Here is an 18,315-nt window from a genome sequence, read left to right as displayed (position 1 = left end):
TGCCTAGGCACTTACCAATTGAAAGAAGCATGTTTTAAGAAATATTTGGTCTTGTCTCCAGTTCCTGAGACCAATATCCTAAGCCTTTTGAATCTCCCAAGTGACATTAAAATATATTTTGTTATCAATAAAAAGCCTCTTTCAGAGACACCTGAGTTTATAATAATAGGTGATTTAGAGTGGGGCTCCTAGAAAGACCAAGCAATCTCAGTGTGGGAGCTTTCAGCCCCAACCCTACACCACAGAGGGAAGGGGAAAGATGGAGATGGAACAGAGGCTGCAAACACTCTGACCTGATTCAGAAAGCTCTGGACTAAGAGAAGCAGTAAGAGTAGGGTACCAAAGAAGGCACAGAAGCACATCAGCCCATTAACTTGCCCTGCACCTTTTCTGTTTGGCTGCTCCTGAGTTGTATACTTTGTAATAAACCAGTAAATGAAAGTGAAGTGTTTCAGTGAGTCCTACGAACCATCCTAGCAAATTGTCAAGTCTGAGGCTACGGGGAACCTCGGCTACGGGGAACCTGATTTACATTCAAACAGTCAGGAGGAGCAGTTTACAACTGGCACTAAAATGGAGGCAGCTTGGGGTACTGAGCCCTCGACCTGTGGGATCTGTGCTAACTCTGGACAGTTTCAGAACTAAAGAGAAAGCTTTCATGTCAGAGATCTGGTTCAGGTGGCAGTAAACAAGTCTTATTTCTTCACTGTGTATTTTCGACTGGGTTTCCTGTAACTATCATACACTCTGATAAACTGATAGTTTTCTCAATCTGAAATCAGTGAAGACTTGGGAAGAACTGATAAAGGAAATCATGTACATGTTGAAAATATAGCATATCCAACAGGTACATGGGCCCATGTCCACAATCCTAGCTACTTGAAGGACTGGCAGGAGGAGTGCAAGCTCAAGGCCAGTCAAGGCAACTTAGTAAAACTTGTTTCAAAAAATAAAAAGGGCTGGGGATGTAGTTCAGTGATAGAATGCACCTGAGTTCAATCCTCAGTAACATAAAAAAAGAAAAGAAAGAACATATAGCACCCCCAACTCATTAAGATCCTTAATGATCCCCACATCCTCCCTACCTTATTGACTAAGGTACAATCAGGTGACCCTTTGAAATAATGTAATAAATCCTGGCCTCTAGGATGAGGAATGTAAAACACTTTTAATGTAGTTATTTTAATGCAATTCCCCTATAGTCATAACTGACACAAATTAAAATCAATTAACATTTTAACAAACACTAATAAAACCATTTTAGCTGAAAATACTACAAATTCCTTAAAAATCTTACTACTTTCATTGCCTATGGGAAAGTATAACCTCACTGATTAATCTACCAGGCAGAAAAGAACTTTTAAGAATTTCTGACAAACTAAACTATTAACAGGGTCCAAAGAGGAGCTATTCTGCTGTTTCTGTGTTGATTCTGGGTCGGATACTATAGCAAATAGGGCCATGAAGAAGTTCCTTCATTACTTTTCATTCTCTTCAAGACTGAAAAGTAATCTGTTTAGCATACAAAAATCTCTAAAATATACTGAACTATTAAAACAAAACTTTTTAACTTCTGAAAAGCAACATGTACATAACTGAAAGTAACAAAATTGCTTTGACTGCTCCCCAAGCCTTTAGATCATAACACAAAAGCTCCAATTTAAAAAGCAATTTGTTAATTATTCAAATGCTTTTGCATATAGAACATAAGATATTTTCATTTAGTTTGCACTAGAGAATATGTACTTTCAGTTAAAAATAATCTTCTCATTTTCCAAAGTGCTACCCAAATTAAGAATGGGGTTTTAGGATGGCAGATTTGAGATATAAAAAGTAATTCAAGCAAGATTTATTATTAAATGTACATTAAGAGCCAATGTAAAACTCATTCATTGATCATTAGAACTATACGGAATCTTGGACAGCAATAACTATTTAAATTAATAATATAGTCCTGTTAAATAACATAAAAACCTTACCAACTGGAAGGGTTAGTTGCTTTGAAAAATAAATTTGAGTGTTCAAAGTAATCATTTATTGTGAGTTCCCCAAAATGAGATCTCTATGTTTTTAAAAAGACCCAAGTTAACAAAGAACCCAATCAATAAATGGGCTAAGGAACTGGACAGACAATTCATAGAAGATATACAGGTGATCAACAAATATATGCTCATCATCTCTAGTAATTAGAGAAATGCAAATAAAAATCACCCTAAGATTTCATCTCAATCCAATTAGAATGGCTATTATCAAGGATACAAGCAACAACAGGTTTGGTGAGGATGTGGGGGGGGAGGCACACTTGTTGTACATTGCTGGTGGAGTTGCAAATTGGTGCAGCCACTCTGAAAAACAGTATGGAGATTCCTCAGACAACCTGGAATGGACCCCCCATTTGACTGTTACCCCACTCCTTGGCTTATACCTAAAGGACTTAAAAATCAGTATACTACAGTAACGAAGCCACATCAATGTTTATAGCAGCTCAATTCACTAAAGCTATGTTGTGGAACCAACCAAGATGCCCTTCAACAGTTGAATGGATAAAGAAACTGGTATATATACACAATGGAATATTATTCAGTCATAAAGAAGAAAAAATTATGACATTAGTAGGTAAATGGAAGGAGTTGGAGAATATCATGCTAAGTGAAATAAGCCAATCCCCAAACACCAAAGGCCAAATGTTTTCTCTGATAAGTGGATGATGATACACAACGGCGGGGGGAGGGTATAGTAAGAGAAGAATGGAGGAACTTTGAATTGTGTAGAGGGAAATGCGGTGGGGGAAGGAAAGATAGTGGACTGAGACAGACATCATTACCCTACATACACGTATGATTACACAAATGGTGTACATTCAGTACAATCTACATTATGTACAACCATAGAAAGGAAAAGTTGTACCCCATTTGTGTACAATGAATCAAAATTCAGTCTGTAAAAATAAAAAATAAAAGACCCAAGTTAAAAAAATTCGTCTTACCCACTATAGATCAGTAGATATTTCATAAATTAAGTTACCCAGATATCAGTGGCACAGATGTGGTTTCAGGAGATCATGAAATGAAAACACATTATAGTTATTTAAAGAAAAATTAGACCTGGCTTCCCCCAAAATAAAGCACTTAATATTCTCTTATGCTAGGAAAAAAAAAAAAAAAGAGAGAGAGAGAAAGATTTGGGTAATCTCCTGACTAAACATATGCTTCTTAATCTCCACTATCACCCCTAAACACAGAAACAATGAAAGCTGGAAAGCAAAGTATAGTTAATGATAACAGTGTAAACTGGCTTAGACAAACTAGAGGAAACTAAAAGCCAAGCCTGGGCTTGGTGTGTAGCTCAGGGGTTGAACACTTGCTGAGTATGAACAAGGCCTTGAGTTCAAGCCCCAGAATCACAAAAAACAATTAAAAAAAAAAAAATCTAAAGGCCTGGTGGAAAACACCAAAAACAATCTGAAAAAAGGTATCACAAATCTAAAGCAAATCAGATGGTATTCTTATTTAATAAGGGGCAAGGAGAAAATATGAAGAACTATAAGAAACTAAAATCTTTTTCACTGTCATAATTAAAAATTCAATAAAAGAAAAATTAAAGATAGGAAGAAAAGAAAAAAATGAAATTTCCCTGGAACTTATTAAGTTTACAGATTCAAATGATCAATGGAAGGCTTGGTACATTCAAAAAAAGACAAGAACAATGATCAAGCACACCATGTTGAAATTTGTATTTAGGAGATAATACCAAGGTCCTGAAAAACCTATAGAAAGAGAAGAAAAAAGACACACAAATGCTTGGGACATAGGTGGCACCTGACTCAACAGTAACATTTGGAAGCTAGATGACAACAGAGCAATGCCTTCAAAATTCCAAGAGAAAATGTACCTTCAACAACGACACTTGCTTATGGCTCAGTGCTCTCCTTGTGGTCATCCCATTTACTGGACCCTCACAGGACCACATGCCTGGTTCTGGCCAAAGAACTACCAGCCTATAACCCCTCAGCACCCTCGCATCTGCCTGGGGTGACAGGAGGGAGCCTGCAGGTGAAAGTGGACTAATGCAAAGGAAGACAAGCCACCACAGATGTTATGAAAGAAACAAACGTGCAGTTCACACTGAGGTTTCAGTTAAGCTGTCACTGCCACAAAACCTATCCTGTCCAGACTAAAATAAGATGCATCCCTCTCACCATCATTCTCTGAACGGGCAAGGAGGATGAGCTATCAAAGCAAGAGCGTGAACCCAAAAACAAAAACAAGGAGCCCTACTTAGGAAAGAGGAGAGAAGAATTTCCCGATCGGTGGCACAGGCTCCTCCTCTTTTCAGACCCTGACCCTGCCTTCAGTAATCGCTCCCAGTCAAGCCCAAGTCACCCTCCCAGAGCCAGCTTCACTGCACCGTCCTCCAGGAAGCCACAGATCCAGATGCCCAGCTCCCAGGATCACATGATAACATCTGGCCTTGCCGGCAAGGAAACTACATCTGTCAGACCCAATCTGAAATCTGCTAGTGCTGCTCTATGATATGTAACTCTGGGCAAATTGCATAACCTCAATTTCCTCACCAGCTGTGCAAGGACCAGCTATAGTCAATAAGGGTCCTTCTATCTCTAATAAACCGCGGCAATTCTGCAAATGTATTTAAGACCACTAAAATCCTAATACAATTCTGGATGCTGGTACCTGCTTATACATTCTGCCAGACCGTGATGTTTAAAAAATGTTATTCCCTAAAAATGTTTCTTTTTTTAAACTTTTTAAATGCAAAAAATGACTATTGTCAAAGGAGATATTTCAAAAACAAACTTAAGCTTTAACAACACACACTTTCAGTATGATAAGCATTAAATCAAAATTTACATAAGGAAAGTAACACACAAAGTATTAAATATATCAATGAGAATTCATCTTAAAACGACTTAAAATTCATTTTAAAAGTGTCTTCACACTGCAGCCTCAACCATCCAGCATGTTAACAGTATGATCAGAGTAAGGTCTACCACAAAAATCATCATAGGTCCAATCAGCACCCAATATCTGGCCCTCAGAGCTCTTACTGAACATGCCTTGTTTAAACAATTCTAAAGACTGAATGACTGATATTTTATAAAAATCTATTAAGCACAAGTGTGTATATTAAATATAATCTCGTGTTGTCACAAAACTGCTACCCTTAGATTGATGGTACCTTCAGAGGACCAGATTTACTTGCTGGAAAATCAGTATGGCACAGTGACCACAAAGGTCTACGATGTTCAGAGGCTACTGAACTGTCAGAGACATCGTGGCCTTCTCCCTCTCTCTGCTACTATTCAAGAAGCTAGTGCTGGGGAAATAGGTTATTCGACCCCCAGTCTCCAAGGATGGTACCCTTTCAAAAATTTTAAGAAAATATTTTAGTGTGGACACCATGAGAAGCAATAAAACAGCATCAGACTAACATCATCGAGCTGAAGCAGCTGTAGAAGGCAAGGTCTCTCACCAACAAAGTACAAAGGTCCCAATGCCAAATTCTGTCCCAGTGATCACCCAGTGCCAGGTCTAATCAGCCCCACCTTAGCGCTGTGCACACCAGTGACACTCCGCAGATGCCCATTTGCTTCACTCTTTTGTTTTTCTTGTCCCTTTGGTCTCACCACCCTTTTCCCATATTCAATGGACTTCTTTAACAAGAAAACCCAAGGGATCGCTTATTAACTACAATACTCCTTTTGACTAATCACAGTATATCTTGAACTTATTACTATTGACACTTGTATATTCCAGGATCTGGACTAATATATATACTCTCTCTCTTACTTTTTCACACTGAGGAAGACAAAATTATTATTTTTTAACAAAATAAAAGTTTAAAAAATAAAACAAAACCTATAAAACTCAAGTGTTGAAATTCATACCTAGACTCTGCATCCCCATGAGAGACTGCCTGCATTGGTTGCAATCTAAATCTCTGGTTTGTCTAATTCCAAATCAGTTTTTCCTTCTTGCTTGATTCTACATCAGAAAACTGAAGATGCCAGGAAGCTCCTGATACCTGAGGTTTTGCTTTACTAAACTATGTAAGCTAATGCCAAGGAAAATGTGCTTTGCAATGGTTACTTTCCAAACACTAAATAACTACATTTCCAGAAGTGGGAAGATCTGTGCACCCATAGTGAAAGCCAGGTGGGGCCCGGAGTCAACTCAGACATCCTAGGGTTGCACGCTGTGTGGGGCTGTGTGGGCCATGCACTACAGGTCTTTGGTTTATTAGTGCTGTGATTTATTCAGCGGAGCAAATCAGCTAACACAGGGATAAACAAGCAACACAAACACCAATGGCTTTCTAAGATCTACAGACTGCCTTTGCCCTTAACGTGTTGAAGACCATATACACATTTTTATATACCATGTTGCTCCTCAGTGGCCAAGTCCCTAAGGATGTGTTAGGAACAGACAGACCATGGCAGGCATACTGCCCTCAGCTACATGCACTGGGTAGACAAACTAGGAACAAGAACATTAAAAATACAGACAGCATTAAGTATAACGGAGGAAACACATAAGGTGATTACTAGGGATTACTAAAAGAGCCCTGAGGTTGTGATGCTGGCAGGAAGATCTCAAGAAGAACCAACCACACAAAAACCCACTGAAGGCACCGCAGGGAAACAACTACCATGTCAAAGACGGAAGTCAAAACGGCATAGAAAGAACAGTGTGGAAAGGCTAGGGCCTAACTCTGTGGAAAGCAGAAGCAGGCAGAAATCTTGTATTCTAGGAGAGTTTGAATTTTACTTTAAATGAACATATTCTTAGCTGGGCCTGGTGGCACATGCCTGTAATTCCAGTGGCTCAGATAGCTGAAGCAGGAGGATCGCAAGTTCAAAGACATCTCAGCAACTTAAGGAGTCTCTAAGCAACTCATCAAAACCTGCCTCAAAAAATTAAAAGGGCTGGGGATGCGGCTCAATGGTTAAGTGCCTCTGGGTTCAAATCCCTGGTACCAAAAAACACACACGCACACACACATACATATTCTTCCTACAACTGTAAGATGGCTTATTATTGCACTCTAGGAACAAGACTTAGAGAGGATCTAACCCTGCTCTGGTCACAGCTAGTAAATGGAAGCTCTTAACACCTCCTGACATCCTCTGTGTGCAGTGTGGGAACTGAGAGTCTAATGACTATATGAAAACCTCAACAAGACAAACAGCCACCTACTGATAGAGAAAACTGTCCCAAGCAAGGAGACTCTGAAGGCGTGTGGATCATCCACGAAGACCCTGATGTCAGTTTACAGAAATCATGCCCTCAGTCCTGAAACCTTCACTAAGTGACAGCTAAAACAACACACCAAACGGCACACAAATAATGCACACGACATTACGGCCATTCCACTCTCAGGGCAACAGAACACAAGTCCCATCACTGCTTCTCTTTTAACACCTGGACAATTATTTCAATCACTCCATTATTTAAGAAAATTTCCCCCTTAATGACATATACTGATATTAGAAATTTCTTCCTTATAAAAGGAATAATTTTACAAGAGTACTGGGGGGGGGGGGGGCACAGATGTAAATGCCATGTCTAGAAATGGAAGAGATCACAGGTCTGAAGTAGATGATCCTCACTTCCAATAAAGAGGGTAACAAACAAAACATCAAAAAGTTATCTCAGCACTGGGTCACTTGCTTACCTACCCACCTTAAGCAGTGAAACGGAAGGTACCCAAATGCACCAGCTATACTAGATCATAAACATGAGGTATTTGGCCTCCAACTTGCAAAGCATGCATTATACTTCCAATACGTACTTCAGCCTGTTTCTCATAATTGCATATTTTTAAGACGCAATAACAATAACTGCAACAAATTCAGAAATGGACATAGCATTCCCCCCTTTTCAAAGTATGCCATGACTTTTGGATAAGATCACATAATTACTTCTACAAGCAAAATGAAACACAAAGTTGTCTGAAAACTGGCCAAAATGGAGAGAACCAGTAGGGTTTCCTCTGAAGAGTGGAGTCACACAAGGACACAGTCTTAAGGCGACCCTTGCTTTCTGTCTCCAGATGAGGACCACTAAAAAGAACACCTTTTCAACTCTAAAGGGAGACTGCAGGAAAACACGGGTAGGGAAAGTAACCAGCAATCTGGTTGAAAACCCAGACTTTGTCCACACAACACCCAGTGCTGCGCCTGGCACCCAAATCACTTCCCTGCCACTCCCTGCAGATGGCCTTTCAAGGGAGGAAGGCAGGTGACACCCTGAGGGTGTGCCCCTGGGTGGAGAAGGGACTTAAGGCCTACCTGTCTTCCACTATATGGAAAAGGGGCAAAGGGTAAGTGCTTGCTATCAAGTCATTAGTATTTTTAAAAAATAAAAAAAGAGAAAAAGCGTTTTCAGAGAGAGAGGTTCAGACGAATAATCTGGCTGATGGTTACCCAGTCTGGAAATGAAAAGCTCTTGCAAACTCCAGATCATTACATTCTCCTAATAATCCCTATCAAGCCAAGTGCCAGGAGCCAGCATCTAAAACAAGAAGAAAGGAGGAGGGAGGGCATGGAACCAAAGGTTAAGGCCACCTCCCCCACCCCTTTTTGTTTTTTTAACAGGGTTAGATCCTGAACATTCCCACATCCATGAAGGCAGGACTGAGGAGGAATTAGAATGGAAGGCGGACAGTATCGCAGATTGCACTAGGTCTCCTGTGTTTTCTCTGTGAAAGCTGGTAAACAATGCCATTCATGTTTCTAAACAACGCTGACTCTTCCCGGCACTAAATACTCTACTTAAAATTCATTCATTCAAGCCAGCGAGGTGGATTTCACGTTGTGGGTGCGGGTGGGCTAAAAATAAAATCTCAAGGCGAACTGCTGCCCGCTGTGGCTGGGAGCGCAGGCTATTTCACCTTGAAGCAGACTGAAGTTTACTTTGATTACAAATGTATCTTTATTCCCAGGAACCGAGGAAACTGCAGGCGTCTCAGGGAGCGGCCGGCCCGATTCTCGACACCGCCGACCCGGGGACCGAGAGCACAGCGGGGGACCCGCCGACCCGAGCCTCCGCCGCCCGCGCCAGCGCGCCGCCCCCGCCCGCGGCCCCGGTGCCACCGAGTGCGCGGGCGCCCGCTCTCCCACCCGCGCCGGTGCCGGACCTGCCGGGCGCCCGCGGCCCTGCGCAGAGCCAGCCCGGGGACGCGAAGTTGCCAACTCCGGGCGCCCGGGGCCCGCCCCGCGCCCGGCGCCCTCAAACTCCGCCCGCCCCGGGCACGTCGCGGCGGCGGCGCCCGCCCCGCGCCCCCCGGGTCGCGGCCTCCGGCCCGCACGCCGCCGGGAGCAGCGCCGCCAGGCCGCGCCGGCCGCGGGCAACAAAGGCGGCGGCCGGCGGGCGCGGAGGCCGAGGGTCGGCGGCGCCGCCGCGGCCGCGCAGGCCTCGGCCCTCCCGCCGCCGCCGCCCCGCCCCGCCGGCCCCGAGGCGGCCCGGCCTCGCCGCGCTCACCCGCGCCCGCGCCCCCGGCGGAGACGGCCGCGCAGGAACCCGGCGGCGGCGCGAGCCGGGCGGCCCGAGCCCGCCGGCCTCCCGCGGGCCCCGCGACGCTCACCGGCGGCCGCCCGGGCCCGCTCCTCGCCCGCGCCGGCGCGACTGCCGCGCTCGTCCCCTGGCCCGCAGCTCCGCCCCGCGCCGCCCGCCTCCGCCTCCGCCTCGGCCTCGGCCTCCTCCTCCTCCTCCGGCAGGGCGCGCGGCCGCGGCGCCCCGGCCCGAGCCGAGCGCTGCGAGGACCCGGCGGCGCCCCGCGCCCTCTGCTCGCCCGGCGGGCGGGGCTCGGCGCGCGGGGCGGGGCGGCGGGCGCGAGGGGCGGGGGCCGCGCGGCGGGCGGCCCGGCGCGGGGTCTCCCGCCGCCCGGGGCGCGCTCGGGGCCCGCGCGGCCCCGCGGCCGAGCCCGAGCCCCGCGCAGACCCGCGCGGGCAGAGCCACAAGTGGGGCCCGGCCGCGCCCGTTTCACGCCACTCCGCCGTGCCCTCGGTTTTACGGGGACTTGCTGCAAGTTCCCCGTGGCTTGTGCCCTGAATCCAGGACGACTCATGGGAAGTTGTGCATTGGTTACCTGCCTCGTTTCTTCAGAGAAATGTGCTCCCGATGTATGAGCAGTCCCAAAAGATTTCATTATTGTCCATGAGAATCAGCAGGAATTTTTTTATTTCTCTTTTGATGATGAGCAACTAAAGATACATATTCATACCTCAGTAAAGCTGCTGGGAGCATAAACAGCGTTAAAATCTAGTTTAACAGTTACTGTGGGCTTTAAAAGTTGTTTCTTGAATAGCATGGACGTTTTTAAAAGAAAATTAAAAGTGCGAAGAAATAAGGCTGGGGGAAAAAACGTAAAAGTACTCCAGTGTAAATTTCTACTTAAATTATATCTGACTAAAGCAGTTTAAAAAATGTTCAAGTAATTAAATTCCTAAAGTTATCCAATGTACAATACTCATGTAAGCACAAAATCTGGAATAACAGAAAAATTGGGTCTTCCGGTGATTCAATCAGTTTTAATAACTGGATAGGATAGTATATGCAAAGTGGATATCATCTGTTCAGTATTATCTATCAGACTGCCTGATATCATCTTCAGTTTCAACTTGAATTTATTAATAAAGCTACCATTAGTCTTGCCCTGATTTAAACTCAACTCAGTTCTCAGATATCTGATGTTAGTGAATAGCAGAATGTACACTAGAATAGAATTGCTGAAGCAGTTAGTGATAATAACAAGTAGTATTTAGAAAAGCAAACTTTTCCATCCCACCAACTGTTGTGCCAGTGTCTTCTCCTTCCTTCTAGAAAAGGGAACAAGCAGGGGGCTGTGAGGTATGAGCTGGTGCATGATCATACCTGGTCATGAAGTCTGGCAGAGCCGGACCCTCGCACAGCTTTGGCAGTTCATGCAACAATGGGATCTTAAACGAGTTTCTCACTTGTAACTTCTATTTCTGCTTTCATAAAAGGGATGTGGATGGGTTCTGATATTAACTATGTCAAATTTTTTTCACAATTGCAAAATATACAAAAATCACTTGAGGCCTAGTCTGCAACAATTATTATTACCAGGTAATGTATATTTTCTGAGCCAGCTGTTATCTTAAGCTCTTTTGTACATGTTATGTCCTTTAACAGTAGATCTATAAGGTCAGTATTAGCATCACTGTCACGGTCCAGATGAGAAAACTGAGGCTTCTAGTATTAAGTAGTCAATTACTTTCCCAAAGTCACAGCTATCATGGGGCAGAGCTGCAATTCAGACTTACGTCTCTGTGACTCCAGAACATGAGCACAGCCACTAAATTAAGTGATAACTATTAATAATATAGCAACAATTGTAGTGTAGGAATAATAGTGTCAAAATATACGAATGAAATCTTTCTTGGATGAATTCCAAACACTTATTGGCTACAGACATGTTGTAGTGGTTAATTTAAATTGTTAACTTGATTGGATTAAGAGATGTCAATGATTAAGAGGCTTCTGGGTATGTCAATGAGGGTGTGTCTAGGAATGATGAACATGTAGAATAGAGACCTGAAATGGAGACCCTCCCTAAGGGTGGGCAGTACTGTCCAATATGATGGTGCCTTGGATGGAATAAAAGTTGGAAGAACAAGGAAGCAGCAGCAGATGCAAGCTCAATTCTTGAAGGGCTTCTTGATGGCTGCTTCCATTCTCTGAGGATATCTGACTCTCGCTTCTTCACTCTTCCAAAGCAGACTCTGACAGTGATTCTCCAGGGAGTTTCCAGAAGACTTCAGTCTGGGACCAGGGTAGCAGGTCGATCCCTCTTGTTCTAAGACCTCAGCCTCTTGTACTGCACAGCTACTGTTCCCTCTAGCTCTCCAGCCTGCAGATGGCCATTGTGGTCCACCCAGCTTCTGGGCTCATAAACTAATCTAATAATTTCCCTTTTTATAATCCTACTTACTGTTGCTTCTGTTCCTCTAGAGAATCCTGACTAATACACATATGTTCTCTTCTTAGATGACTACCATCCAATCTTTCTTTCTAACAGCAGCTCAGTACTCCTTTGGGGAGAATCTGTCCATCTACCTTCAGTACAGCTGAGAAATATAGTCATTAGACTCTTGACCAGGATTCACTAATGAGCAAGTGATGCCACCAGAGTAATGCATGGGAGAGAAAGAAGATCAGATCCACTGTAACTCGGTACATGCACCAAATTGACCCTAATGCCAACTCCTAGTCGCCACCTAATGTAACCCTGCTTTACTCAGGATCATCTCTTTCTGTCATTTGCAACCACAAACACTGTCTGAAAGATACACCTGCTAAAAGAGTGATGGCCAGAAATCATACTGAGAGTCTATCCTAAAAATGACAAGGGAATATCATTCTGTAACTTCCTCCAAAGAGACCGTCTAGAGGCAGGAGGACCCTTACTGATTATCCTCACATCTTCACTTTGCAAACATGGTCCTAATCTTCAGAAATGCAGACCAAAATTTCACATGTGTTACCCAAAGCGGAGAAGTTAGAAGTTGAGTCATGACTAAGGTCTCTCAATTTCAAGTCCTATTTGATTTCTAATATTAAACTTCTTTTCTTCTCCTAGAAGGGGCAAAGAAGGAGCCTAGATTGGAGAAAATATGATAGAAGCCACTAGGATAAATTGTGTAGCCTCCTACCCCCAATTCTTCAAGAACACCCTCCGTGGTAAAAGGACCCACCGGTCTCCTAGGAAGGGCTTCAAAGTGAGCAAAGTCTAACACCCCCCCACTTCCTCACCCCTTTCCTTTACCCTTCTGCTGCCCCTTCCTGTCTCTGTGGTTCAGAAGCTGCCTGTCTGCCACTCATTCAAAGTTCCCTGATACAAAACTGGTACTGAGTAGAACATGGACCTGTAAGATTCATGTCCTTCCTGGAACCTCAGAATGTGCCTTTGTTGGAAGAGGTGTCTTCACAGCTGTAGTTGAGATGAGGTCATACTGGAGTGGGGTTGGCCCTTAGTCCAGTTCAATTGGTGTCTTTATAAGTCATTAGACAGAAACCGACACACGCAGAGGGGTGACCATGCACAGACACCAAGTGCCACTGAGGCAGTGATTGGAGAGATGCATTCGCAAGCCAAGGAGCACCAAGGATTGCCACCAGGGCCAGAAGTCAGGAAGAGGAAAGGGAGGGTCTTCAGAGAGAGCCTGGCCCTGCTGGTGCCTGGATTTGCACTTCTTGCTTCCAGAACTGTAAAACAATAAGTTTGCCTAATTCTTATTGTCTTAGTCTGTGGTACTCTGTTGTGGCAGCTTTAGGACCTAACACAGCAATCCTAGGTCTGCCCACCTGCTTGCCTGTTCACTGCAATGAACTCAGTCTTCTCAGAATCAAAGCTTCTCTTTGGAGAGTTCTGCAATTACATGTCCCAGTTCTCCAGAACAGTACCAGGTTATAACTGTCATTCTGTCATAACTGTCAACTAGTGATTATGCAACTTTCATCTCAAAACCATCCTGGGTCAGATAGTAAATTCGGTGTTCACCATAACTTCCCTCTAAAATGTCAAATAGCAACTCCGTGACCTCGAAGCTGTCTGAGAGGCCGACCTCCTCACTGCTCCAACACCACAGCTCATGGCTTCTGTACATGATGTCCCAGCCAAAGCTCAGTGACTCCATCTCCATATGGTCCCATCCATGTGCCCTCACTCGTGATTCTCTGCTGACCTAGAACTTTCTTCCTTCTCACAGTCTACCTCTGACTGTCTCTGTATGTTGAAGATCGTGCCTATCTTCACTCATCTGCTGATTTGCCCCATCAGCTGCAGTTTTATTTAGGAACTTGCCCTTGGGTTCATCCTCTTCTAGAATACACTTCACACTGTAATTAATAGCAGTGTGTCTTCTCTCTCCTCCTCCGAATGCAGTTATTTTGTGTTATTCTTGTTCGCATGTGTGTATCCATGCCTTGAACAATATTTCTTCACCCAATACAAGCTCAAGAAATATTGGATGAATAAATATCAATATTCTGTTCCTCTCTCCATCTCCTTGGGAATACCCCTGTGAGAAATGGTCTCAAACCCTTTTATAGATCATTTCAGGTGCTATGGCTGGTTTGTCCTTTGGGAAGCCACACATCAGTTTTGCAGAGCACAGTCATTGAGTGGAAGCATCCGTGCTGTTTGGATGAGCAGCTAGCTTCTGATAGGTGGGAACGTGCTGGAGCCAAAGGGCTAAAAAGGAGGACTTTTAAGACCTGACACAAAGTATGTAGGACTCTGTGGGTACCTGTTTGTTTACTCACAGAGGTATCATCACAGCAAAATATCATTCCTAATAGGAGTACATCTGGCTCAGTTTAATGTTGCTCTGTAATTCACATCAAAGACTCCAGTTTATAGATGGTTGAAAGAAACACTTTACTCTTGCATGCTGTCGCCACTTCTAGGATTCAGGGACCCTCTGGCAGCTTGGCGGCCTTTTGCTATGTAGGGTAACCCTATTGATATAGTGCAAAATCAAGCAAATAACCATTAATGTGAGGAGTTGATGGTATGTCTTTGCCACTTCTAGAAACTTGGTAAATATATTTTAAAATAGAGAATAACAGCATCTATGATTCCCCTGCAATTAATCCAGCCATGGAGGAATGTACTGGAATCAGGCAGAGAGCACAAAATTCCTATGGGAGTTCAGCATGGTCTTGAATAACTACCAACACTGTCCTGCTACTGAGACTGTTAGCTGGGGACCCTGTTCTTCAAGTTCCCCTCTCCAGGCCTGAGAGAGTTGTTCACTCACTGAATCCAAAAGCCAGGAGCTCACAGTGGTGTCAGCATTTTTAAGAGAAAAAGCAAACTTCTACTGTGCTTATGCTTCTAAGCCATTAGGAAGGCCTAACAACCCAGGAAGAAAAAAGAAAACACGGTACCTCCCATGACTTACCTAAAATTCCTTTAGATTTGCAGTTACTGAAGCACAAATACCAGCCCTCAAAGCAATAACACTTACATATCATCAGTCATTTATTACCATGTGACTGTGTATTATGATCATACTGTTATTTGATTTTTGCATCAGTTTTAACTTTTCATATTTCATCATTTCCATGATTCACTTTGCAATCCCTTTCCAAGGGTTTAATTGTAATTTAGCCCTGTATGGTTAGATATTTCTTTAAAAAAATGCCATGTTATAAGTGGCAATTAGATCCCTAGATTAGATTGTGTGTTAGCTTTCCATCACTGTGACAAAACACCTGAGAAAATCAATTTAAAGATCTATTTCAGAGATTTCAGTCCATGGTTGGCTGGCTTCATTGATTTGGGCCCATGGCAAGACAGATCATCATGGCAGGGAGTATGTGGGTGTGGTGAAGTAAGCTACTCATCTCATGGTGGTCAGGAAGCAGAGAGAGAGGGTGCAAGAGGAAGAGATGGGGATGAAATAATGCTGTCAAGGACATACCCCCAGGGACCTAGTTCCCCTCACTAGGGCCCTTTGACCAACCCATAGCACCACCAACTGGCAAACAAGCACATGACCTTTGGCAGACATTCTAGATTCAAACCGTCATTATTCTCTACCGAAGAAAAAGCTTAAAATGCAGTTAACTTATACAACTAGACTGAGTATTAGATCTTTCTAGGGATCTACTAGGGCACACACTGGGTATAAGCTATTCCAGTATATTAATGATAGGCGTTTGAGGAAAGAGTTGTAGCTGAGTCCCAAGGGGACCTACCAGTGCTATTCATGCCTCAGGCCTGAGCTACAAGGAGGAGAGAGTTGGGAGGGCTTAGGCAGGGTGAGAGCTCAGCAAAGTGCAGGAACTATAACCGGGCTGCCTTCCACACTAAGGCAGAAAAGTCAAAGTTGAGGAGGTAAATTTCCCTTTAAAATCCCCAGTGTCGGGCCTGGAGTGTAGCTCAGTGGTAAAGCCCATGCCTCACACTGGGTTTGATCCTCAGCACCACAGAAAAATAATAAAGGCATTGTGTCCATATAAAAAAAAAACCCTAGTGTAAGTACCGTGTGAGATTCTAGAGTACATAGGATTGTATCCCCCAAAGGATATGTCGATGTCCTCACCCCATACTTATAAGTGTAAACTTATTTGGAAATAGAGTCTTAACAGATGCAATTAAGTGAAATGAGGTCATAATAGATTAAGGCGGACCCTAATCCATGACTGGTTCTTATAAGAGGAAACTTTGGACAAAGTCCTTCAGAGAGAATGCCAGATGGTGATGGAGGCAAAGGTTGTGCTGAAATGGTTATATGAATGGTGATTGAGAAATGTCAATCACCAGAAGCTAGAAGAAGCAAGAAAGGAGCATCCTTTGTGGTTTCAGAGGTAGTTTGAGCCTGCCATTACCTTGATTTCTGGCCTCTGGAACTATGAGAATAATTTCTGCTATTTGAAATCACTCAGTTTGTGGAAGCAAATGTTTTGACAAGAGGATTCAAAATAGTGTATGTTTTCAAAATATCTCTTTAATTTCTAATGGAATTTAACAGGACAAAAGCAGAAGTTATGAGAAAAGATAGGATGCCGAGTAAAAGATAGTGGTTTGGACTAGGGTAGTGGTGGTAGAAGTAAAGTGAATGGATTTGGTTGTAGTTAAGAGTTTGACAGGTGAATACAATCAATTTAAGGACAAGAGAAGGGAGTTTTGTGATTATAAAACATATGCAGAAGTTTCCTGAAATGCCTTTATATGTCCCCTCCCCCTGAATCTGAAATGACTTGTGATTGGCTTTTAACTGATAGAAAGCATCAGTGACACTTCATGACTTCTGGATGTTGGATCATAAAAAAGGTGCAACTTCTGCTTTATTTGCTTGAACACTCTCTGGAGCTCTGAAATACATGTAAAATAGTCCAAAGGACCCAAGGCTACCATGTTGTGAGGAAGCCAAAACTACACATCAAAACACAAATACAGACTCATACACAAATTCTGACCAAAAAAAAAAAAAAAAAAAAAAAACAAATCTTAAGAGAAAATCAGAAAATCGCTTAATTGTCAACTTATGGAAACTCAGTTGATTAAAAATCATGAAAATATTCTCAACAGAATTACAAAACTGGATAATAAAAACTGACACACCCCAGAGTTTATAATAACAAGAGCTGATGAGGAGGCTGTAAGGAAATGATAAAAATCACAAACTTAAAATCAGTGATGAGATTAAAATTTCATAAATACTGATGGGATTACAAACTATCTCAACCATATTAGAGAGTTACCTTGAAATATGTAGCTGATGTGAAGACATAAGTAGTCTTTGACTAAGTAGTTCCACTTCCAAGTGTATACAACCAAGAAACTGTCATATATGAAAATAAGGAAAGTTCACTGAAACACTAATTAATAGCAAAAGCCTCCAAACTTTACAATGGGGCATAATGGAGATGTCCACAGTTGGATAATGGAATAAATTAGTTATGTTCAAATAAAAAATGAACAAACCAGATCATGTGTATTGACTGTGGATATATGTTAAAGATTTTAGTTAATCAAATAGAACTAGTTCTATAAGGATATTTAAAGTTTACGTACGTTATGTCATGTATGTAAACTTTAAAACTCTAAAACTAATAATATAGATTTTATGAACACATGCATATACAGAAAAGTATATAAACATGAATTGGAAGGATATACAGGAACTTCAAAATACTTGTTATCTTTGGGGACAGAGATAAATCATCAGTGGTCTACCAAGGGATTTCAACAGTCTATAAAAAATCTGAAGTAAACAAAGCAAAATATAAACATTTATAGATTTTGATGGTAGGTATGTGGGTGTTCATTCTATTCATCCATGTGTTTTTTCTGCATATTTGAAATATTTTTTAAAGTTTTTACATGTGAATTCTGAACCCAAATTTAAAGCCCTTCTCTGTATTGCCACTGGTATAAAAATACAAGTTAAATCACTAGAGAAGATACCAATTAGCAAACACATACCTATGAACAGGAAAATTCCTACTTATTTTCTTTAAATTGGTTGAAAAACAGTTCAGAGCTTTTACCTTACTGAATCTGCAGCAAATTAAACTTTTACTATTGTTGAGTATGAGATTTGCTTTCCTTCTCCAGGCTTACACAAGAATCTGTGAAGGTATTCCTTTTGTTCGGGTTTAAGTGGCCCCTAAAGAGCAGGCTTGGAGGTGGGATTCTTTGCTGTTTTGGGATCCGAAGGTCTAGCTTCCTTTTGTCTTCCTTTTCAACTATTGCACATGACTTTGGTCATTTCTGCTTTTTACACTTCCTGGTTGTGATCCAGAGAAGAGACACAGCGCC

The 18,315-nt window shown here is 42.7% G+C and overlaps 1 protein-coding gene across 2 annotated transcripts in view; it reads right to left on the bottom strand.

Moving 5' to 3' along the window:
* Positions 1-9,768, bottom strand: part of SOCS6 (suppressor of cytokine signaling 6) — a 30,898-nt gene extending 21,130 nt beyond the window's left edge. The window contains exon 1 of one of the 2 annotated variants that reach the window (XM_079109402.1): positions 9,604-9,768. The gene's annotated coding sequence lies outside the window, so the exon portion shown is untranslated. Of the gene's footprint in view, positions 1-9,500 lie in introns of both variants that reach the window. The other variant, XM_079109403.1, reaches the window with a different exon arrangement.
* Between the last annotated feature and the right edge of the window lie 8,547 nt (positions 9,769-18,315).

This window comes from Sciurus vulgaris (genome assembly GCF_902686455.1).
Source record: "Sciurus vulgaris genome assembly, chromosome: 13".
In the NCBI taxonomy this organism is placed as follows: Eukaryota; Metazoa; Chordata; class Mammalia; order Rodentia; family Sciuridae; genus Sciurus; species Sciurus vulgaris.
The sequence above is the reverse complement of the archived record's forward strand: the minus strand, read 5'-3'. Positions and strand labels throughout refer to the sequence as shown.